The sequence below is a fragment of the Odocoileus virginianus genome, chromosome 28 (assembly GCF_023699985.2).
Source record: "Odocoileus virginianus isolate 20LAN1187 ecotype Illinois chromosome 28, Ovbor_1.2, whole genome shotgun sequence".
In the NCBI taxonomy this organism is placed as follows: domain Eukaryota; kingdom Metazoa; phylum Chordata; class Mammalia; order Artiodactyla; family Cervidae; genus Odocoileus; species Odocoileus virginianus.
In genome coordinates, this window is record NC_069701.1 from 16,970,897 (window position 1) to 16,996,483 (window position 25,587).

At 37.2% G+C, this 25,587-nt stretch overlaps 1 protein-coding gene across 7 annotated transcripts in view; it reads left to right on the top strand.

Moving 5' to 3' along the window:
• Window positions 1-25,587, top strand: part of LOC110123029 (glycerophosphodiester phosphodiesterase domain-containing protein 4-like) — a 162,815-nt gene that overhangs the window by 48,100 nt on the left and 89,128 nt on the right. For 4 of the 7 annotated variants that reach the window (XM_070457264.1, XM_070457266.1, XM_070457265.1 and 1 more), the window contains one exon: window positions 8,890-8,980. The gene's annotated coding sequence lies outside the window, so the exon portion shown is untranslated. Of the gene's footprint in view, window positions 1-4,631; window positions 4,791-8,889; window positions 8,981-25,587 lie in introns of those variants that run through there. The other 3 variants (XM_070457269.1, XM_070457263.1, XM_070457268.1) reach the window with 3 other exon arrangements.

The following is a 25,587-nucleotide window of genomic DNA, read 5'->3' on the forward strand; positions in this document are numbered from 1 at the left end:
CATATACTTTGCAATTCTGTTGCCTGCTGCACACAAATTTAGGGTTGCTGTGTCTTATTTGTGGATTGATCCTTTCATCATTATATAATGCCCTTCTGTGTTTTTAGTAATTATCTTTGCTCTGAAATATAATTTCTTTGGCATGAATGCAGCCTCCTCTGCTTTCATTTGAGTCATGTTGCCATGATATCACTTTTCCATTCATTTACTTTACTCCAACCCGTTCTGTTACATTTGAAGTGAGTTTGTTGTAGATAGCATATAGGTGGTTCATCATGAGTCCTGTTCTGCATATTATACCAGGAAGGTCATGTAGAGCTCAGATCATTATTTTTTATTTATTTGTTTATGTCCTTATTTTAATTTATTTATATTTATATCCTGCCCCTTCCACTCAAATGGTTTAAGAAAACCTGCAGCAAGGATGTTTGGAAAGGAACAAAAAAGTTCCTTTGGAAACTTTGAAATAAGGGCAAGATAAGCAGACATAGGTTGATTACAGGGGCTAAAATATTGCTATACTTGAGCTTAAACTTTAGAATTGGACCTCCTAGAAGTTAAAGTAACAAGGTATGCTTTGTAATCCTCATGATCAGAAAAGAGGAAGCGCACCCCAGTTACCTGTGACTCCAAATTGTAACTATCTGATAAGCTTTCTGAAGTAATGGATTCTCTACCTGTGTTGTTCAGTACATTAAATACTTGAAATGTGGTTAATGAATGAGGATTTCTTTTACATTTTATTTAATTTTATTAATTAAAACTTAAATAGCCACTAATTGGAGAGCCCAGGTCTAAGGAAACAGTGTAGCATAGTGTAATTGGAATCAGATGGGCTGGGTTAGTTTTTGGCTCTGTCAGAGGTATGTGTGACTGTGGAGAAGCTACTTAACCTTTCTGAGCTTCAGTTTCTAGATCTGTGAAATGAGAAAAAGGATAGTATCTAAATCTAAGACTCTGAGGAAATAAAATAGGATGTGCAAAGCATTTAACACAATTGCTAACACATAGCAAATATAGACCTATTTTATAATGCTTGGAATTACCTGGTTTGTCAGACTTTATGTCTTGATTTTAACAGGCACTCAAGTGGAGATTTTATACAAGAATAACAACTAGCAGTCTCAGTTATGCTTAAGCATCTTGGCCAATAACTGCTTTTCTGTTCACAGAATCAAAGATCAATCAACATTGTTAACAGCCTATATCCACTTCAGGCTACTTGAGGATACTCTGTATAAAAGCATGGGATTCTCTTGCTTTTCTTGTCATGTTGTTAAGGGGTTAAATTCTAATATTACCATTCAGTAGCTCTTTCAGGCTTGCTGTTCAGTTCTTCTTCTAGGTATATTAAAAGCAAAAAGTACTAATTTCAGTGAGCTTTTATTGAAACATGAGAAGATTCATTACTTTTAGTAAAAATAATAGTGTTTAAACTAGGAATACCATATGTATTTAGTGAAGATAACATACAGCCTTTGGGCTTGATACATTGCTGTACAGTTGACTGGTCTGGCATACTGCCCAGCATACTGCCTAGAAAGATAAATCAGAGGCTGGCACTCAGCTGGTGAGGTGAGGTATCTATAGGTCTCAGGTTTATCCTTTTTTTTGTGTCAATTTTATTATTTTGCAGATTTAAGTAACTGATATTTAAAACAACTCGTAAGTCATCTATTAGTCCAAGCAGTGAATGATAGAATTGCTCTTACAATAATTAGAAAGTTACAAAAAAATGGGATTGATATTGCCTAGCCTGTAGGCTGCAGGGCAAGTTAGGAATTGACTGTGTTTTTGTAATATTACTAGGTGCTTACATTTTTCTGATAAACCACTCCTGTACAGAAAGGCCTATGTGACAGTGTGCTATCCTTGATGTTTAAATAGCACATGACAATGTGTGCGTGTGTGTATGTATATTTGTAAAGTATATGAAACAGGCTTTATGGAAAATAGCAAATGCAAACTCTCTTACTTTGTTTTTAGTAGAATTCCCCCCAAGATGATAGTGTGACAATGATCACTAGAAAAAACTTTATCAGGTTGGCTTGCTCATTATGGAAACTGTTTGACTCAGAGCCCCTATTCTACAGGAGGGTGGAGTTTTAAAAGAATGACTGACAATCTTTGTTTGCAGGTTTGAGAGTGTCTTGAAAAGATAATCGAGTTCTTCCAGCATAAACTTTTATGAGTTCATCATATATTTTGTGTAGGATCATACATGGTCCACTAGACTTTGAACAATATTCATTACAAAATAAAAGTTTAATTGGGTGAATAATGATTCTATAAAATTGAGTCAGTTCTTTTGTGACAGTAAAGCTGAGAGAAAATATTTCCCAAATAGCAGTGGGAGCCTGTGGTCTCTTTTGTTACATCATGTCACCAAGTCACCTTTCTTTATTGACTTTTTTATAGTCAAGTTTGAAGACTCCCACAGAAATTGAGTACTTATGTTCTCTGAAATAAAGATGTGATGGTTAGACTTATTTGATAAACTCTTTGGTATCCTTTTTATATTCTGCTTAGCATGCTTTAATTTTGTCTTGCTTCTGCTTTAAAACCAGGAGTGATAGGATCAGACCTTGTTGTTGTTGTTTAGTTGCTTAGTCTTGTCTGACTGTTTGCAACCCCATGGACTGCAGCACACCAGGCTCCCCTGTCCTTCACTATCTCCTGGAGCTTGCTCAAACTCAAGTCCATTGAGTTGGTGATGCCATCCAACCATCTTGTCCTCTGTCATCCCCTTCTCCTTGTGCCTTCAATCTTTCCCAGAATCAGGGTAGTTCCTAATGATTTGGCTCTTCACATCAGGTGGCCAAAGTATTGAAGCTTTTAGCTTCAGCATTAGTCCTTCCAATGAATATTCAGGACTGATTTCCTTTAGGATTGACTGGTTGGATCTCCTTGCAGTCCAAGGGACTCTCAAGAGTCTTCTCCAACACCACAGTTCAAAAGCATCAGTTCTTAGCCTTCTTTATGGTCCAGCTCTCACATCCATACATGACTACTGGAAAAAGCATAGCTTTGACTATACAGACTTTTGCTGGCAAAGTAATGTCTTTACTTTTTATATGCTGTCTAGGTTTGTCATAGCTTTTCTTCCAAAGAGCAAGCATCTTTTAATTTCAGGCCTATATTTTCCCTAACATGGGACCAACCTCCAGAGTTTATTTCATTTTCTGTTGATAAGAGAAGAGGAAAAGATGTCTAAAGAAGAAATCAGAATGAAGTTTCAGAAAATCATCATATCAAAAGATTTCTTAATCCTTTAATTGCTACCTAACCTCAGTGGGTGCAACCATTTCAAGGGACATATAAGATAAGAGGAGGAAGTATTCAGCTGAATCTGTTGGTGAGGAATATGTGGTGATGATCAATAAAGACTTCCTGAACTGAGTCTTACACCAACAAGAAGTGTTAACTGGGTGAAAGTTGGAGATGGGAAATGGGTCAGCCTTGCAGTAGGGAAAACATGAAGAAAGGTACATATTGGTATAGGAGAGTAGTACAAGAGATTTGGTTTTGCTGGAGTTTCAATATGAATGAGGATGAAGGGGAGTTGGGGGAAGATGTAGCTGGAGAGAAAGAAAAGATCTAATTGAAGGAGCTTAAACTTTAACCTTTGGAATGAATTTTAAACATATTCAACTTTGCATTTTAAAAAGATCATTACTTGAATTTGGGGAAGTAGTGAGATTCTTTGGGAGTCTACTAAGTAACTACCTTAACAACTTAACCATAGTAGTACTATGCAAGGAGTTGATTAGGGGCCTAGTGGTCATTGAAATCAACAAGGGAATGAGTAGGAGAAATAAATAGAAGTGAATAGGAGGTATAATAATCAGAATTTGTTTGGTATAAGTGGGAGGGGTGTTGCAAAGGAAAGTAAGCTATTAAGAATGAGGTGTTCATTTCAGATCTTGTCATTCATAAATTTGGAGGCACAGAAGATGGAGTAGATTTGAAGGTAAAGATCATTCAGGTTAAGGTTTACTGAGTTTGAGGTGTCTACAGAAGGACATTCAGACAAAGATGACCAGTAGATTGATGGATGTAAGAATCTAGAGCTCAAAATGAGGTCAGAGCTAGAGAAATAGCCAGAAGAATCAGATATTAAAGAAAGCTAAAACAAGTCCATTTTTGAAGCAGGTTAGTGAAGAAAAGCTTCCCAGGTGGCACAGTGGTAAAGAATCCGTCTGCCAGGGCAGGAGATGCAAATAACACAGATTCGTTCCTCGGTCAACACGATCCCTTGGAGGAGGAAATGGGAACCTGCTCCAGTATTCTTGCCTGGAAAATTCCATGGACCCAGAGGAGCCTGGCGGGGTATAGTCCATGAGGTCACAAAAAGTCCAAGGTGACAGAGCCTGCAGTGAAGAAGAAGAAAAAAAAGCAAGAAAAATTATTTTAAAAGAAGAGACAATCAGTGACTATGTGGGTTATAAAAATAGTTAATAGTTCAGACTAAATGACTGGTGAAAATTAAGTTTATTTTTAAAAGAAGAGAAGGAAACATGGTATACCTTAAAAGACATTTAAAGTGTGGTGCACTGTAAGGTTGGGGGTTGACTTTAGATTCAGTCTTAGTGCTTGACTGGGCATTAAGGCCACGCCCCTGGCCACGCCTACCCACAACTGCCACCTTAGGCCTTGTTCTGCCTGGCCGCCATCTTGAAAGACGTTGGTCTTCTCTACCCTGAATTCTAGATTTAGGTTTGGGACCTTGAAGCCACATAAGTGTTGAGTCCAGCTCCGTGCTTTCCTTAAGTATCTCCAGAAAGAGGAAGGTACGTTAACACTTTTAAGTTGGCCGGCATACTTGAGTGAGGCACTGTATCCTATCAGCTCACCACGGGTGAAGCCGGAGCTGCCGTTATACCCCTGCTGCCGGGAGGTCGCTTGAGAATCGAGGGCTTCCACCTAAGTGGGTCCCAGAAGCCCCACGAAGCCCTACAGCCCCTGGGCAGGTTTCATGCCTCGGCTTCTCTGGAAGTCCCCGCAGATGGGAAGGGTGCTCTATATATTCTGTCTTGTTTTCTAGTTTTATTTTTATGGCAGGACATATTTCTGTTTCTCAGTCCTGAGCGGCATGCCCTGGATTTTACCTCAAGCAACTCTGTGAACAGTGGTGCCCTGTACTAAGTTGGGACTGAACATAAGAGCAGTAGGTTTGTGGGGGAAAGGTCGGGGGTTCAGTTTAGGACATAATAAGGTTGAGATGCCTGTAAGAAGTCCAGGTGGACGTTTCAGTACAGTTTTGGTTGTATGGGTTTGGAAACCAGAGAAAAGTTGTTGGAGGGAAATCATGTTGATTAGCCTCTCCCTGTGCTCAGTTGGTCAGTCATGTCGGACTCCTTGCGACCCTGTAACTGTAGCCTGCCAGGCTCTTCTGTCCGTGGGATTTTCCAGGCAAGAATACTGGAGTGAGTTACCATTTCCTTTTCCCAGGGGAGCAGAGTCTTAGTCTTTTCCTAAATACTACTTAATTTTTATGTGAATTTGGCTACTCTTGACTGTTGGAAGTAAATGTAAAGTATCTGTAGATACATGGGACATGGTTATGGTAATGATTCTGGTTAAAATGCTGACTTTTATTTAGTATTCATGCAGTTTATGTTCCTCCCAGTCACAAAACTTTTGTTCACAACACCTTTTTTTGACAGGCCAACATTTGCAACACCAGTTAGCGAAATTTCATCACCAGTTAAAACTTTTTTCTGATTTTAATTGTGTTTATTTTCCTTTGACCCATAATTTTTAAATAAATACAGTGTTTATTTCCTGAAATGTGGAGTTTTCTGATTATCATATTATGATTGATTTCTAACTTGACTGCACTGCAGTCAGAAAATATACCGTTAAATTTCTGTTACTCAGCTAGGTTTGTTTTTTCAAGGGGCTTTATGGTTCCATAGAGTCCACTTTAGTTCCTTATAGCTGTTGGATCATATTTGATTATGTATTCTTCAAATAAGACATTTCAGTCAAAACCACGATAATATCAGCAATATTTTCAACTGTGTCCTGTTGTAAGGAGAACAAATTCTTACTTAACTCATTCAAATAACTATTTCCATAAAAATAAACATAGTAAAAGAGTTTCCCAATTCTGGAGGGATTGGATAGAAAAGATAAAGGCTTCAACTTTACTTAAAAAGGTATAATTTACCAGATTGCCTCAGTTGATTATTAGCTTAAGGGGAAAGCTTCCCTTATATCTGGAAAACATAGATTAAAAGCCAGTAATATTTCAGATAAAAATGATAAAAGTTATAAGCATATGTTCATCAGATCACTCCACCCTATATATCTAATCATTGAACTTAATATTTTGTTAACATTTTTATGAAACCATCAGGGTTTCCATTAGAATTTTAAAATTTCTTCTTCTGTTCAGTGGTGTGATCTGAAAGTTATCTAAAACCTGTATTAGTCCTTTCTTTGAGTCTTCTTGAGGATGAAGCATTTTTGAAAAAGCATAAGATGTACTCTGCAAATAGTTAAATAAGAAGGGTGACAATATACAGTCTTGTTGTACTCCTTTCCCAATTTTGAACCCATCAGTTGTTCCATGTCTAGTTCTAACTGTAGCTTCTTGATCTGCATACAGGTTCCTCAGGAGACAGATAAGGTGGTCCAGTATTCCCATTTTTTTTTTTTTTTAAGAATTTTCCATGGTTTGCTGTGGTCCACACAAAGCCTTTAGCATAGTTAATAAATGAGAAATCGGTGTTTTTCTGGAATTTTCTTGCTTTCTCTGTGTTCCATTGAAATGTTGGCAGTTTGATTTCTCTGCCTTTTCTAAACCCAGCTTGTACATCTGAAAATTCTTAGTTCATGTATTGCTGAAGCCTACCTTAAATGATTTTGAGCATTTCTTTGCTAGTATGTGAAATGACCACAATTGTATGTATGGTAGTTTGAACTTTCTTTGGCACTGCCCTTCTTTGGGATTGGAATGAAATCTCACCTTTCCCAGTCCTGTGGCCACTGCTGAGTTTTCCAAATACACTGGTATATTGAGTTCAGCACTTTAATAGCATCATATTTTAGCAGTTTAAATAGCTCAGCTGAAATTTCATCAACCTTCACTAGCTTTTTTTCTTGTAATGCTTCCTAAAGCCCACTTGACTTCACACTCCAGAATGTCTGGCTCTAGGTGAGTGACCACAACATTGTGGCTATCCAGGTCATTAAGACCTTTTTTTTTTTTTTTTTTTTTATAGCTCTTCTGTGTTCTTGCCACCCCTTCCTAATACCTTCGTCTTCTGTTAGATCCTTAACATTTCTGTCTTTTAACATGCCCGTTTAATTAAATATATTTTACACTTTTTATCTCTTAAAAATATTAGTCTTTAGTGAAAACGAAGAATCAAGCAGTTGTGAACATAGCAGAATTTCCTGATTGGCTAACTTATGAACATATTCTACACCTCTAGCAGCATACATTTTCTCCTAGCATAGTTTCTTTCCTCAATGTGGTACAAGACATACATCCTATGAACCCAAAGTATCTTTAATATTTCTCTCATAAGACGATAAAAGTAGGTAAACTTAGGCTTGTTTAGCAATTAAAGTTGCCATATTTTATCTTATTGAGAAGTGATCTGGATACTTAATGCCTTCCTATCATTGAACATAATTTAGCAAAACTCTCTAAAATTACTGAATATCTTGAGAGAGTATTTTTAAATAGATAGGCCTAAAATATAATTGGGCTGCCCAAATGGTGCAGTAGTAAAGAACCATCTTGCCAATGCAGGAGACATAAGAGATGCAGGTTTGATCCCTGGACTGGGAAGATCCGTGAAATGGAAAATGGCGACCCACTCCTGTGTTCTTGCCTGGAACATTCCATGGACAGAGGAACCTGACTGGCTACAGTCCATGGGGTCACCAGGAGTTGGATATGATGAGCACTTGAGCAGCAGAGCAGCAAACTCATTATTCCCAAAGATTTCACCAAGAAGGTTCTTATGTCATTTACATTTAGTTAAAACAATTTATCAGAGAATAGTTGATTTACTATGATGTGTTAATTTCAGATGTACAGCATTGTCAATCATATATATATATATACACACGCACACACACACACATGCATACACACAAACGCACACACACACACATCATTCTTTTTCAGATTCTTTTCCCATATAAGTTGTTGAAGAATATTGAATAGAGTTCTTTGTGCTATACAGTAGGTCCTTGTTATCTATTTTATATATAGTAGTGTGTATATGTTAACTCTAATTTCCTAATTTATCAGTCCCGCGCCCCCCCCCCCCCTCCATGTTCCCCTTTGGTAACCATTAGTTTGAGGTCTGTGAGACATTTACATTTAATTTTCTTAAAAGTTTCATCATATCAAATTTTTCTTGCAGAAACAGTTTGCAACAGAAAGAATTTAATTTTAACTTTTAGTTAAAGTAGATACAATAAAAGTATTGGACTTAATGTTGATGACAGTAAAGATATGCCTACATTAATTGAATCAATCTTAAACTAATATTAATAATAGATATGAATTTAATACTCAATATTTACCAGCTGTCATGAACCTGAATGAACTTCAGGTTAGGTTTTATTCCCCCTTGTTTCTGAGAATTTATATAAGCAATTGATTTCCTATAAGCCAGTTAAGTAGAGCTCAATTATAAATTCATTTTGTTAAAAGCATTCAGAGGTAAAGATATGTCACACTTATAAAGTACACACATACATACCTAGAGATCTCACACCTTCATTTAAAAACTTAGTCATTAATTAGGTATTACAGTATAAAGCAGTTTGTAAAACAATAGAAACAAAAAAGTTGGAATAAGTTGTTTCCTCCATTGAGTTTAAAAGACCTCTTCATTCCCCCACCCCTCTTTCTCTGTCCAGATTTAAATTCTAAAATTAATCCTTTGTCCAAGGTAAGGAGCAGCAGCTGTGCTTTGCTGGAGCAGCCGTGAAGAGATAGCCCACCTCCAAGGTAAGAGAAACCCAAGTAAGACGGTAGGTGTTGGGAGAGGGCATCAAAGGGCAGGCACACTAAAACCATAATCACAGAAAACTAGCCAATCTTATCACAGGACCACAGCCTTGTCTAACTCAATGAAACTAAGCCATGCTGTGTGGGGCCACCCAAGACGGACGGGTCATGGTGGAGAGCTCTGACAGAATGTGGTCCACTAGAGAAGGGAATGGCAAACCACTTCAGTATTCTTGCCTTGAGAACCCCATGAACAGTATGAAAAGGCAAAATGATAGGATACTGAAAGAGGGACTCCCCAGGTCGGTAGGTCCCCAATATGCTACTAGAGATCAGTGGAGAAATAGCTTCAGAAAGAATGAAGGGATGGAGCCAAAGCAAAAACAATACCCAGGTGTGGATGTGACTGGTGATAGAAGCAAGGTCCGATGCTGTAAAGAGCAATATTGCATAGGAACCTGGAATGTTAGGTCCATGAATCAAGGCAAATTGGAAGTGGTCAAACAGGAGATGGCAAGAGTGAGTGTCAACATTCTAGGAATCAGCGAACTAAAATGGACTGGAATGGGTGAATTTAACTCAGATGACCATTATATCTACTACTGTGGGCAGGAATCCCTTAGAAGAAATGGAGTAGCCATCATGGTCGACAAGAGTCTGAAATGCAGTATTTGGATGCAACCTCAAAAACGACAGAATGATCTCTCTTTGTTTCCAAGGCAAACCATTCAATATCACGGTAATCCAAGTCTGTGCCCCAACCAGTAACACTGAAGAAGCTGAAGTTGAATGGTTCTATGAAGACCTACAAGACCTTTTAGAACTAACACCCAAAAAAGACATCCTTTTCATTATAGGGTCCTAGAATTATAGGGTCCTTCCAAAAGCAGGAAGATAAGAAACAATTGGAGTAACAGGCAAATTTGGCCTTGGAGTACAGAGTGAAGCAGGGCAAAGGCTAATAGAGTTTTGCCAAGAGAACACACTGGTCATAGCAAACACCCTCTTCCAACAGCACAAGAGAAGACTACACATGGACATCACCAGATGGCCAACACCGAAATCAGATTGATTATATTCTTTGCAGCCAAAGATGGAGAAGCTCTATATAGTCAGCAAAAACAAGACCAGGAGCTGACTGTGGCTCAGATCATGAACTCCTTATTGCCAAATTCAGATGTAAATTGAAGAAAGTAGGGAAAACGACTAGACCATTTAGGTATGACCTAAATAAAAAACTTTATGACTATACAGTGGAAGTGAGAAATAGATTTAAGGGACTAGATCTGATAGAGAGCCTGATGAACTGTGGATGGAGGTTCGTGACATTGTACAGGAGACAGGGATCAAGACCATCCCCATGGAAAAGAAATGCAAAAAGGCAAAATGGTTGTCTGAGGAGGTCTTACAAATAGCTGTGAAAAGAAGAGAAGTGAAAAGCAAAGGAGAAAAGGAAAGATATTCCCATTTGAATGCAGAGTTCCAAAGAATAGCAAGGAGAAATAAGAAAGCCTTCCTCAGTGATCAATGCAAAGAAATAGAGGAAAACAACAGAATGGGAACGACTAGAGATCTCTTCAAGAAAATTAGAGATACCAAGGGAACATTTCATGCAAAGATGAGTTTGATAAAGGACAGAAATGACCTAAAAGAAGCAGAAGATATTAAGAAGAGGTGGCAAGAATACCCAGAAAGACTAAAAAAAAAGATCTTCATGACCCAGATAATCACGATGGTGTGATCACTCACCTAGAGCCAGACATCCTGTAATGGGAAGTCAGGTGAGCCTTAGAAAGCATCACTATGAACAAAACTAGGGAGGTGATGGAATTCCAGTTGAGCTATTTCAAATCCTGAAAGATGATGCTGTGAAAGTGTTGCACTCAACATGCCAGCAAATTTGGAAAACTCAGCAGTGGCCACAGGACTGGAAAAGGTCAGTTTTCATTCCAAGTCCCAAAGAAAGTCAATGCCAAAGAATGCTTAAACTACCGCACAATTGCACTCATCTCACATGCTAGTAAAGCGATGCTCAAAATTTTCTAAGCCAGGCTTCAGCAATACGTGAACTGTGAACTTGCAGATGTTCAAGCTGGTTTTAGAAAAGGCAGAGGAACCAGAGATCAAATTGCCAACATCCATTGGATCATCGAAAATGCAAGAGAGTTCCAGAAATACATCTATTTCTGCTTTATTGACTATGCCAAAGCCTTTGACTGTGTGGATCACAATAACCTGTGGAAAATTCTGAAAGAGATGGGAATACCAGACCACCTGACCTGCCTCTTGAGAAACCTGTATGCAAGTCAGGAAGCAATAGTTAGAACTGGACATGAAACAACTGGTTCCAAATAGGAAAGGGAGTACGTCAAGACTGTGTATTGTCACCCTGCTTATTTAACTTATATGCAGAGTACATCATGAGAAACACTGGGCTGGATGGAAGAAGCACAAGCTGGAATCAAGATTGCTGGGAGAAATATCAGTCACCTCAGATATGCAGATGACACCACCCTTATGACAGAAAGTGAAGAGGAACTAAAAAGCCTCTTGATGAAAGTGAAAGAGGAGGGTGAAAAAGTTGGCTTAAAGCTCAACATTAAGATCATGGCACTCACTGGTCCCATCACTTCATGGGAAATAGATGGGGAAACAGTGGAAGCAGTGTCGGGCTTTAATTTTCTGGGCTCCAAAATCACTGCAGATGGTGATTGCAGCCATGAAATTAAAAGACGCTTACTCCTTGGAAGGAAAGTTATCACCAACCTAGATAGCATATTAAAAAGCGGAGACATTACTTTGCCAACAAAGGTTCATCTAGTCAAGGCTATAGTTTTTCCAGTGGTCATGTATGGATGTGAGAGTTGGACTGTGAAGAAAGCTGAGCACTGAAAAATTGATGCTTTTGAACTGTGGTGTTAGAGAAGACTCTTGAGAGTCCCTCGGACGGCAAGGAGATCCAACCAGTGCATCCTAAAGGAGATCAGTCCTGGGTGTTCATTGGAAGGACTGATGCTGAAGCTTTGGCCACCGGATGCAAAGAACTGTCTCATTAGAAAAGACCCTGATTGTGGGAAAGATTGAAGGCAGGCGGGGAAGGGGACAACAGAGGATGAGATGTTTGGATGGCATCACCGTCAATGGACAGTAATTTGAGTAAACTCTGGGAATTGATGATGGACATGGAGGCCTGGCCTGCTGCAGTCCATGGAGTTGCAAAGAGTCAGATAAGACTGAGCAATTGAACTGAACTGAATCTCTGGCTTTGTGGACTGTGTTTGCATTTCAACAACATGATAGGGTGATAACTTTAAGCCTTTTCCTAGGAATGTTTTTCTTCCTTCAGGATCAGAATTTTGAAAAGATATTTTATCAAGGCAGCTTCTTTAATGGCATATGCAAAAAATCCAAGTATTTAAATGTCAAAGGATCCCCTCCCATCTTGGCCATTTTAGAGTAAGGTTTCCTTCAGTTCTCAGTTAAATAAGTACTTGCAAATACTGGTTCCATGCCAATTGGCTCCATGTTCATGAATCAACTGGAATTCCAGTAGGTCACTGCCTGTCTGAGAGCTGGTAGGCTTTACAAGCCAAATATCTCATTTTCTTTTAGCTTTATTTTATTAACAATGCAAATCTTTCCAATTTCATAGCCCCTATATAGCCAATTATTAACAAATAAGGTGATCAGACATAGACAAGACAAATAGGGCCAAAAATAAAACTAGAAGCCAAAAGCCCAGGATATTAATCCAGGTTTAGATTATCTCAGTACCTAAAACATTTTGTATCTATTAGTGTGTACCTCTATCCCATGATTCTGCCGAATTCCCACCAGCAGGACCTCTAACTCATGATTTAGACAGTTTAGGCATAGGTAATTTTTAATGGGTCTTCCCTGGTAAATTTTACTGAGCTTACCCACCCAAAAGTGTCTTTCAGACCCACAAATTATTTCTTAGCTGTAAAGCAAAATTATGTGCCAAAGGTCAATGGCCCCATGCCCGCGGAAGTCCAGGGAGTGGTCCCTGGACCCAGTGGACCAGGCAGCTGCTTGGGCTTATCCATCTGTTGGGCTCATTGAGCTTGCTTGCTCAATACCAGAAAGCCACTAATAAACTATGGGCAAAAAGTCCATCTGCACATACCTCCTGACTGATTACCAACTTTGTTACAGAATCATTTGCCTGATATGTTGGAAACCAAACACTAAGATGCTGAGGTTTGCAACAGAGACTACATCTCAGAGCTGGGAAAATAAATCTTAAATCCAGCTTCCTGAAAGTGTGGGGCTTTGGATGTTTATGGGATAAAAAAGTAGGGTGGTCTTGCATGGGAAAAGGTGATCAGAGGTGTGGAAAAGGTGAGGTAACTGGTCTTCTGTGTAGATGTATCTGAGTTACATTCTTCTTCATGGGATACATGTTCATAAGTGGAGGCAGTTTAGCATGATTATATGGTTAAGTTTGTGGCCTTTTGAAGTCAAAAGGTCACCCACTGGACACTTGTACATGCACAATTTTAGGGTTGGTGGTCCTGAATAGTCAAGCTGACTCAAATTGGGCAAGAACTGACTCTTAAGTTCCTAAGCTATGTGAAGCTTGAAGAGTATCCATTCTGCAAGAAATAATTAAGGAAACTTGCTCATTGAAGGCAGGCTATAAGCAGAGAGTTTTTAAAAACAAGATGTTCCATTATCTGCTGATCTGTAAGACAAGCTTAAGTGTTTCTGTTACTCACCAGTTTCTGGTAATCTTATGGTGCATAGTTTCAGGGTGGCTTTTTTTTTTTTTTTTTAACCCTATGGGACATAGTTTCAATTTCAATTCTTAGATGTTTAACACAATCAGTTGTGTGGCTCAGTATGTGATCACTGTTGATAAATGCTCCATTTTCATTGGAGAAGAATATACATACTGCAAATATTGAGTACATTATTCTATAAATGGTAAAACTAGTTTATTAGTAGAGTTGTTAAATCTTCAGAATTCTTACAGAATTTTTGTCTGCTTATTATATCCTTTATTGAGAGAAGTGTGCTAAATCTCCCAGTATTATTGTGAACTTAGGTATATTTCCTCTAGAGGCTAGGTGATTGGATACATATATATGAAAAATGTCCTTCTTTGTCTCTACTAATGTTTCTTTCCCTCAAGGTTTTTTGATATGCTGGTAAACCAGTGAGATACATGATGTCATTTGTTCCCAATTCTCACCCTTCCTTTAGTTACAGCCTTTGCTTCATACTCTTTGCTATTCAAATTCACATTTGCTTCCTACCATAAGTTGATATGTATGTTTTGCTTTTGACTTTGACATGAAGTTATCCCTTAGAGCAAAAGGTTGAATTTGGCTTGTACCTTGGGACTTGTTCTCTTGGACAAGTTCCATCACCATTAGAATATACTCAGGCCACCTGGAGCAGAGTTGTCTGGTCATATTAGCTTAGGCCAGTCTAGAAAAGCAGGATGAATATGTTGGGGTCCTTTAATGGACCAGAACCTGGTGGTACGGAGACGACGATAAGAAAGTAAAAAGAGACAGAGAGAGAGAGACAAAAAAAGACCCGGGGACCTAAGCTCTAATGGAACAAAGGTGCTTTAATGATTTTTCTATGAGTATATACAGGCTGCAGTACAAGAAACTTCTTTCGGGAATGATGGAGTTCAGCAAACCAAACATACAGTAACCGTTACCAAGGGAACAAGGGGTAATCCTAGTCACAAGGTCAGGAGACAATCCATATCTCATGAAGGGGGAGCAAGACTAAGCAATTTTGTCAAAAAGAGAATGTTTACTAAAGGAGACCCAAGTCTGCCTCACACAGTGACCTCAGTCCCTGGGAGCAGTGTGCTGTTCCGCTTGAAGAGGGACAAAGGACTCATGAGAGACAGCACGTAGGCATCTTCCTGTCAAACACTCCCTGACAGTTCCCCCTTATTTATTTATAATATTTGTAAGAAGAGTTCTGGCCATCAGAGTTTGTTTAATTTTGACAATCTTTGCATGAAGGCAACGGTAGACAAAAAATATAATTGTTAAGACAATTACCAAAATTATGGTTCTAGACCCAATGCTATGAGTAAGGCTTTGAAACCATCCATGTGGGTCTAGCCCAGATAATTGATCAGCTAATTGTTTAGCTAAAGTTCCCATACTAGTGGAAGAGGGCAGATTATTAGAAAAGGTTTCACATATTTCTTTTTTGTAATAACTGTATATTCATAAAGGCATTATCATGTATGTTTTGTAAATGAAACTTGATTTGTTTCCAGTTGTAGCCACTATTATAGAAATGAACAGGAGTAACATAAAATTGAGTAGAATTTCAATCACATTTTAGCATCATCTGTTTTTGTACATCTGTTCATTGATCTCCAGCCCATTTGATGGCTGTTCTCAGTTCATGTATTTCTTCTTGAATATCCTCATCTATTTGAGCCTGAGTGGCCCACATAGTATGAGCATCTTTAGTCCAATTTTGGATAAAATTATGTGTTTGAATTGAGGTTTGTAAAGTAACGCTAGTGATGGCAGTAATGGTGCAAATAGTTATTAATCCTATAATGCCAAAAATCAGCCATCCAGTGAATCGTTTAGATCGCTAGAGCAATTTAGTAAATAACTGGGAAGCAAGTCTAGCCTTGGGACTTTCTTCCTAGGGCCATTGGAGATTTATTGGTAACCATAGATTATGTTGAAATCGGAGAATCAAAAGGGAGTCATTTTTTAAGGAAATAGAGGAGTTAAGACAAGTATATAATTTACAATTTATGCAAGTTACAGAATGTAAAGTCTTATTGAATTGTAAATTTCCTATAGCTATAGCAAAAAGGAGTGGAACATAGGCTTGTATAAAATATGATTGATTATCGTGAAAGAAATAATTGCTATAGCTATGATTGGTCCCTGTGAAATGTCTGGTCCAAGTCCCAAGTTCTTCGGTGTTTGCAGCAAGTTTTCAGATGTCCCATTGTTTAGGCCCAGTCTGTTTATCAAGGATGATTAGAGGACAAGGTGGGGGCCATTCCATCGTTAAGCTAGCCAAGAAGTCCTCTGTCATGGTAATGTTCCGTTGTAGTATTAGTAACCTTCCATGTTACTTGAGTAATATAATCATACATAGTATTGTTAATATCATCTGAGCAGTTCAGTAACCACATACTATGGGGTCCCCAATTGACAATTGTATGATTAGCTGTCAACATTAATTTTCCTGATTTGACCTGACATTTGTCTTAATGAACAGGAATATATTTAAAGTTCTTATTAGTAAATCCTTTGCATAAACCCTTTGTTTTTTCTTTAATTCTTTTCCTAAAGTTTTAGTAGTATAAATATGATTCATGGACAAAGAAAGGGCAGTAAGTAATCCAAGAAGCATCAGAAAGTCCTTTTTTGGAGGCAGGGGGAAGGCCTAAGTTTGTCTGCTAACGTTTATGCATAATTCTCTTGTGCCCATACACAAAGGAAGGATTTCATAACCTAGAAAGATATTAGTTTTTCTTTTTCTTCAGGATGAGAGGGCCCCTCCAAGTTCCAAGGAGGAGGCATATGTGTTGACTCATTAGTGGATATGATTGGTCCTATATCTGTCCATTTTATAACCTACAATAAAAAAGGGGGGTTAGGTATATAAGCCCAATAAGTATGATAAATCAAGTCAGCCTGAGCAGGGGAAGCAAAAGCAAGCAAAGCAAGCATAGCAAAGAAAAATATTTTCAGGATTCTGAGGCATTCCCTGCTGAGAAATCAGATTTTCAGTTTGATTAGTAAGGGTTTTTATCTTAGGTCGATGACGTTGAGTGCGGCATTATTTGGAGATTTTTAAAGTCACCATGGCTTGTATTGGAATTCTTTCTTCCTGGGTTTTTTGCTGTTTCATCTCTAGTCTGAATGCTGGGGGCCCCCTTAGGTTGAATCTTCTGAAGAGGAAGTCATGTGAACTCGTTGGATCCATCTGGAGAAATAGAAGTATACCCCTTTCCCTGTAAGATTAGTTTCTTAGATTTCCATTGATTAGTTAACCTATCTTGATATCAAATGGGCAAAGGAAAGGAGGTGTCCTTTAATGTTTCAAAACTTTTTTTTTTTCTTTGTTTTTTGTTTTTGTCAAAACATCTCTTTGTGGTAAGTTTAAAAATTTAAAACAAGGTTATATTAACAATAGTTATAAAAAGAAAGGAAAGCGTTAATGATGAAAACATTCTTAGGAAATATTTCAGTCCAAAAGAAAAAAATCATTCAGAAATCTGTTTGGGACTGGTATTTGGCTGTGGTTTTGAATTAATGGGTTGATTTTCTCTTCATACAGTGTATACATTTTTCCTGATATAAAAAGAAATGGGATCTGACTGTGTTTTAAGTGGTTTGTGTTATTTGGGGCAAAGGATTAGGAGTAACCATTTAAATATTTTTTCCTAAGTGAAATTATTGAAAAGGTGATGCAGAACAACTTGACAAATGAAATGTTGCTCACATCCAAATATATTTGACCTTGTCCTTGAAAAAGAAATGCAGCTTAGCAACTGTTGAATCTCTCTGTTCAGTGTGTTAAAGAAGGTGATTATACTTTCAAGACAGACCTGAAAAGAAAGTGAATATTTTACATTTTTGATATTCTTAGGAACAAATAATTTATTTGGGGAATGGTGTCTTTTTTTATGTTGTTTTTGTTTTGTATTGTGAAATAGGCATTGAAGTTGATGTTTTGTTTTAAGAATCTTACAGATTGGAAACAGAAATAAAGTTATATTAATAATAGTTATAGGCTTAAAGAATATATTGCATTAGAATCTAGTAAAGTTTGTTCTGGATAAGGAAGATAAAAGTGTTCCTGTGTATTTCCTCTTATTTAATTTTTTATTTGCAGTTACAATGTGTAATGTATTTGTTTAATTATGTCTTGTGTTTGTGGATTATAAGGAATGTCTGTAATCTGTTTAATAGAGAATGAATGTAAAAATTGTTTGAACTGCCTAGAAATATAGACAGAGCCATTGTCTATTTTTATAGAATTAGGTGTTCTCATTATCACGAAGTAAGTTGATAGGTGGGTTATAACATGTTGTGTAGTTTTACCTTGGAGAGGTGTTGCCCCAGAAAAGAAGAATTTGTATTGATCGAGACATGTAAGAAGGAAGAGGAAGAAAGTTCAGGACAATGAGTTACATTTATTTGCCATAAAATTTTCTTTCATTTGTCATAAGCCTTTTTAATATTTTTGTATTCATCATTTTATTTGCCATTTCTTATATCTTTCTATTTTTCTTTAGCAACTATGAAATGTCTTGTATGTTAGTATTTTATAGACTGTTGAACATATTTATCAAATCATATTATATTGTATATACATCCATTCCAGTACAAATATATATTTATATTCATTATCAGCTCAAAATCTCTTCAGCTCTTCTGCAAGAAAATCCCCTTGTAAGAGTAAGCCAGTGTTCAGCAATTAACGCTTTAAAATACTAATTCATTTGGAAATGACCCAGCCATCCAACAAACTTCTACTACTTAGTTCAGCACAACTCCAGCAACCTAAGTCACTCTAATCCTAAGAGATTGTTTTAGATTATAATAATAGATTATTTTATCAAAAATAGAATTATTTTTAATAGAGCTTATCTAAAAGTTTTCACCTCACCTATATATTTATATATATATATATTAAGAGTTACCTTTTTCTTGACAAGTTTAGTTTACCTTAAACCAAGGCATAACAAATGTATTATATAATGTTGATGACTTAAGACATGTCCCTATTAGATTAACAAATAATTATATTTAAATTATATTTAAATAAACATTATATTTGATATTGAATATTTTTCAGTTCATGTGAAGTTGAATTTAAATAGAGCTTATTAAACTTTATATTATCCAAAAACAAAAACATACATTGAGACATAGATAATTTTAGATACATAGACATAGTTCCCCTTATGAAATTTAAAATATCTTTTTGTTTATTTATATATTTTGAGCTCCACCAATTTGCTGATTGCTGGAGTCCTAGATAGAGTGGGCTGCGTATGCCAAGGACATGATAAGAGTTAACTTAAGGTTTTTTCTTAGGCCTATTTTTGTTTCCCAGGCAGAACTGGAGCTCCAAAAAAGTATTTTAACAATTTAACCTTTTCCTAACTGCACGTGCAAGAAGTACCGGTTTTGCAATTTCAATAAAGATATTATTTTCATCAGTTTTCACTGGAGTCTAAAGTATATCATAGCCATTCAGTGTCAAAAATATCCTTTCTCAGTTTTGTTGCTATTGTGTATTATTAATGATATATGCATGAGGGAATTTTTGTCACATAGGACGTAAAGCCTTGGCTGCAAAATTTTGATAAATGCTAGGACTGTTATGGAGACGGCAATGGAACCCTATTTCAGTACTCTTGTCTGGAGAATCTCAGGGATAGGGGAGCCTGGTGGGCTGACATCTATGGGGTCGCATAGAGTAGGACACGACTGAAGTGACTTAGCAGAAGCAGTAGCAGGACTTTTAAGCATACCTTGAGGTAACATAGTCTACTGAAATCTTTTATGAGGCCTGATATGATTAGGATAAGGGAGAGAGAAAGTTAGTCTCTCCCGGTCTAAAGGGTGTAAAGGCATATTAAAAAATCAATCTTGTGAATCAGTAATAATAATGTGCCAATTTTGAGGAACAGTAATAGGTGATGGGATCTCTGGTTGCAGTGCACCCATAGGTTTCAAAAAAGAATTAACTTTTTTAAACTCTGTTAAGAGACACCGTTTGTTATATTTCCTTTGTATAACAAAAGTAGGAGGGTTCCAAAAAGAGCAAGATTCTTAAATATGCTTCCATTTTAATTGTGTGTTTATAAGTTCTTTAGTAGCTTGTAATTTTTCTTTCGTAAGGGGCCATTGCTTTGTCTAAATAGGCTCATAAATTTTCTCAGTTATTTTAATAACTGTTTTGTTTGTAAAATGAGCAGTGGCCCCTAGGAAAAATGTGGAATGTATATCTGAGTTTGCCATTGCATAAGTAAGTCCCTTCCTATTAGATTAAGGGTGCATCTATCACATAAGGTCTTAATGTTGTAGTTTGGCCTTTTGGTCTATCATATGTGTAGATTTGAATATTTTGATAAATTTATTGTACTTTGGCTTGAGAAATTCCTGCAATTTGGCAAGAGACCTTTTGTATAGGTCAGGATTTGGGCCAAAATAGTTTGGAAATGATAATATTAGACCCAGTGCTGAGGGGTCCAGAAAATATTTTACCATTAATTTTGATATTTATATTTGGTCGGACATAATTAAATAACAATGATGTACATAGGAATTGTTTTTGATCTGTATTTCCAAATTGCCTCTCCGTACATTAGTAGAGGAGTTAATAGAAGTGTAAGGCAAAAGAAGTAATTGAACAATTTTGTCCCCCCTTTTGAATTGCCATAGAATCTGAGCTGACATCATAATTTGAATTTCTCCTTTATAATTTGAATCAATTATTCCACGCTGAACACTAATTCCTTTAAAAGCCAAATTAGATCAGCCCTGTAAAAGCCTGAAGGTTTGTGGGGGCAGGGGTCCAAAAACTCCAGTATGTACTCTAGAAGGGACTGCTTAAGGGTAAAGGAAAAAATCATTTAGGGCTGGTATATTAATGGCAGCACTGCTGGACGTTGAGGGTTTGAGGGAAAAGATAGAATTTGCCCCTCTTTTTTGTTGTAGGTGACCTGGGAGGTCCCCTCTTTGGAGTTTCTTGGAATAGGTTTTCCTTCAATATCAAATTTAAATTTACTGTCTTTGGCCCAGTGCATTCCTCTGTGGCAGCAAGGGCAAATTTTTGGAAGCTTTTTATTAGCCTTCTTAGGGCAGTCCCTTTTTAAACGGTTTCTTATCTCCACATGTAAAGCATCCTTCATTTCTCTTTTTAAAAGGTTGTAGCATTGTTTCAGCTAGTATTTGCATCTTTTAAGTTTTTGATCCTAGATTGTGACAAGCCTTTAAATAATAATAATCCTAGTCTGACAAATTGCAGCTATAGCTCTTTGACATTTCTGATATGCATTCTCATAAGCAAGTAATTTCTCTAGCTGTTTTTTGGTTTCTTCTCCAGTTGCAATACAGGAAATAGCAGCTTCTAGTCTAGCTTAAAAATAAATGTAACTTATCATTAGGTTCAAACAAAGAGACTTTTGGAGTTTCGCCTGTTGGCAGAGGAGAAGCATTTGAATCAGCCAGGGCAGGGCTAGTAAGAAAATTCTGAGATATTTTGTATTGTTTTAATTGAGCCTTTTGTAAAGTTTAATCATTTAATTTATATGTTTATAATAAGTGTTTTGTCTGTTGCTGAATATTGGAAGGGCTAGAATATACCTTTAAATGGCAGAATTACACAGCTTAATAAGAGCGCATAGGGGCTAGAGATCAATTGGAATAGTTTTTCCTTGTTTGGCTGCTCATTTAACATTTTCTTTGACCCGGAGCCATATTTATAAGTCAAAACTGCATTTATGAGGAAACTAAGGATTATGTTCAACTACTGTTTGAAGGCAAGCCTCTATTCATTGGCGTGAAACCAGAAGTCCCTGAACTGTAAAGAAGTGGTGAAGTAAAGTAGAAAAATGATGGGGCTTTCCAGCCATTTGACCCATGCCTTAGTACTTACTGACCTCAATATGTCCCTGAGTCACTCCGCCCGATATGCCACATATACCAGTGTCCCTGTTCGGGCACCATTTGTTGGGGTCCTCTAATGGACCGGAACCTGGTGGTACAGAGACGACGATAAGAAAGTAAAGAGAGAAGAGAGAGAGAGACAAAAAAAGACCCGGGGACCTAAGCTCTAATGGAACAAAGGTGCTTTAATGATTTTTCTATGAGTATATACAGGCTGCAGTACAAGAAACTTCTTTCAGGAATGATGGAGTTCAGCAAACCAAACATACTGCAACGGTTCCCAAGGGAACAAGGAGTAATGTTAGTCACAAGGTCAGGAGACAATCCATATCTCATGAAGGGGGAGCAAGACTAAGCAATTTTGTCAAAAAGAGAATGTTTACTAAAGGAGACCCAAGTCTGCCTCACACAATGACCTCAGTCCCTGGGAGCAGCGTGCTGTTCCGCTTGAAGAGGGACAAAGGACTCATGAGAGACAGCACGTGGGAATCCTCCCGTCAAATACTCCCTGACATGAATAGTCAGTCAACTCAAATGTATAAGCAATAAATTCTTAGGATTGTATATGAGTGGGGTTTTTGTCCTTGATTGGTACATGACATTATCCTGGTGATGAAGCACAGATACATACACAAGTTTTATGTTTTTTTTTTTTTTTTAACATCCTATCTCAACAAACCAAGCTCTTCTAAAGTGTATATGATTATTGTTCTTTTAATCCAGTTAGACAGTTGTTATTTGAAGCTTTTAATTCATTACATTAAATGGCATTACTGATAACATTTAGGTTTAAATCTGGCATTTATTATTTTGAGGTTTAAATTTGGTATTTGCTTCATTTATGACTTAATTTTATCTCATTTGTTGGATTATTATATTATGTCAGTTCAGTTCAGTCATTCAGTCATGTCTGACTCTTTGCGACCCCGTGGACTGTATCACGCCAGGCTTCCCTGTCCACCACCAACTCCCGAAGCTTGCTCAAACTCATGTCCATTGAGTTGGTATGCCATGCAACCATCTCATCTTCTGTCATTCCTTCTCCTCTTGCCTTCAGTCTTTCCCAGCATAAGGGTCTTTTCCAATGAGTCAGTTCTTCACATCAGGTGGCCAGATCTTTTGGAAGTTTATAGTGTATGTCTTTAACTTATCCAAGTCTACCTTCAAGTAGTATTATACCACTTCACATGTAGTAGAGAACTGTACAACAAACAGTACACTTTCATTTCCTTACTTCTGGCCTTTGAAGTATTACTGTCATACACTTTACTTCTACAGTTGTTTTAAGCTGCAGGATTCATTGTTTATACTTGTTCCTTCAAACATTGTTATCCTCTAAATAGATTTTATAAATAAAAAAATCATTTTTGTATACTACCTATATATTTAATACTTCCAGGGCACCCCATTCCTTTCTTTAAATGTGCATTTCCATCTAGTTTCTTTTTCATTCTTACTGAAAGACTTTCTTTAACTACTGGAAGTCTTTCTTAAAGATTTTAGTTGAAAGTCTTTAAGACTTTGCTTCTTTTAATAGAAGTTCTGTCTTTCTACTTTTGAATAGCTGAAAAGATCTTTATTTTACTATCTTTTTTAGAACTCTTTTTGCAGAGTGCTAAATTCTGTTTTAACATTTTATAAAATAATTTCTTCAGTTCTTTAAAGATGTTACTCTACTGTTCTCTGGCTTCACATTTTTTTTTTAAAGAGAACTCATTTTTTTGAAAGAATGTACAAGAGTCATTCTTTGAGATTTTCTTTTTATCAGTGTTTTTAAGCATCTTGATTAGGATGTGTTTTATTTTTTGTATGTGCCTTTTCTATGAGGTTTGTGGTGCTTCTTGGTCTGTGGGTTTATAATTTTTTCAACTTTGGAAGATAGTAATTTGTTCAAATATTTTTTGTTCCTTACTTTGTCCCCTCCTCTCTTTCAGCAACTCCAGTCACATTTATATTAGAATGCTAAAGTTGTTCTGCAAGTCACAGTTTCTCTTCTTTTTTTCAAATTCTCAAGTTTCTAATCTTTTTTTCTACAGTCTCCTCTTAATCTTAGCAGTGTATTTTTTGTCTCACATGTTACATCTTTCATTTCTAGAAGTTCAGTCTACATCTTTTTAAAGAACTATTTTGCAAAGAATAAGTATTATAAATATCAGTGAAATAAATAACACTTGTTGATGTTTGCAAAAAAAAAATCATGTATTTCCTTCAAATATGCACCTTCTTCTGCTGTCTTGAACATGGGATACAATTGTAATGACATTTTAATGTCCTTGCCTACTAAGTCTGTCATTTGAGACGTTTCTGAGTTGTTGTTGTTGATTGATTTTTTTCTTATTTAGGGATTGTGAATTTTTGCTTTTTTTTTTTTAAATTATGTATTTATTTTTGGCTCTACTGGATCTTTGTTGCTGCCTGGGCTTTTCTCTAGCAAGCTACTCTCTAGTTGTAGTGTGTAGGTTTCTCATTGAGGTGGTTTCTCTCTTTCTCTCCTTTGTGTGTGTGTGTGTGTGTGTGTGTGTGTGTGTGTGTGTGTGTGTGTGTGTGGTGGCCTCTCTTGCTGCAAAAGAATGGACTGCAGATTGGGCTTCAGCGCTTGTGGCTCCTGGGCTCTAGAGCACTGGTTCAATAGTGGTACACAGGCTTAGTTGCCAATGGCATGTGGGATCTTCCTGGTTCAGGGATCAAACCCATATCTCCTGCAATAGCAGGTGGATTCTTTACACTGAGCCAGCGTGGAGGCCTCTATCAGGAAAAATCCTGATAATTTTCATTGGGTGCTAGGCATTGTGAATTTTGCTTTGTTGGCTGCTTTTTATGTTAAAAAAGTATTCTTGATCTGTTCCATAACTTATGTAACCTGGAAATAATATTTTCATTATTTTGAAACTTACCTTTAAGTTTGTCTGGTTAGACCATAGAAGCCTTTAATGTAGGCTTAATTTTTTCCCCACCACCCAGGCAATACCCATCTGAGTATGCTACATGGTGCTATAGGTGTATTACAAGGTTTTGCTGCTCTGTTGGAAATACCAGCTCTTCTCCGAGTTGGTACTGTGACCCTTTGGAGATTGTCTCCTCACCTCCTTTTATGCAGTTCTCTCCCTGTCCTCAGGTAATTTCTTTGCAAGTGTGCATTGATTAGTATACAGTCAGAGACACTGGAGAGACCCAGGAGGTACCCTTATTTTCCCCAATTCCCATTTCTTTCTGCTCATTTCTGGCATGTTGCCAGGCTTCACTGTATTCTCACACCCTGTGCTTCATCCTGGAAGCTCAATAGAGATTGTAAATGGAGCATTAAAACACTCACTTCCTGTTTCCCCTCTCAAGGATTGCTATCCTTCACTGTCTACTATGCACTATGTGAAACCTTTTGTTACATATTTTGCCTAGTTTTTAAAACACTTAATGTGAAAGTATTACCCTAGGCCCTCTTACTTCATTTTAACCTGAAGTGGACATTCAGACTATTTGCTTTTTGCTACAACACTGGAGTGCCTTTCCAAAAAAACAAAATGGAGCACAACAAAGTTTCCACGGGCAGAGATAATTGCCTGGGATAATCTCTAAGACTATTTTTGTTTCATTAAAAGAAAGTGAAAATGAAGTTGCTCAGTCATGTCCAACTCTTTGCAACCACATGGACTGTAGCCTAACCAGGCTCCTCTGTCCATGGAATTATTCAGGCAAGAGTATTGGAGTGGGTTGCCTTTTCCTTCTCCAGGCAGTCTTCCCAACCCAGGGATCAAACCCGGATCTCCCACATTGCAGGAAGACACTTTACCATATGAGCCACCAGGGAAGCCACATTTCATTAAAATTTTCCCCCAAATCCATACATTCTTTGAAAGTTCATATGTCTGAGAGCCTTATCTGAGCACAGAAGGATGAGAAAATGCAGTATTGATGTCAAGATGTCCTTAATATCTAGTTATTGTTATTTTG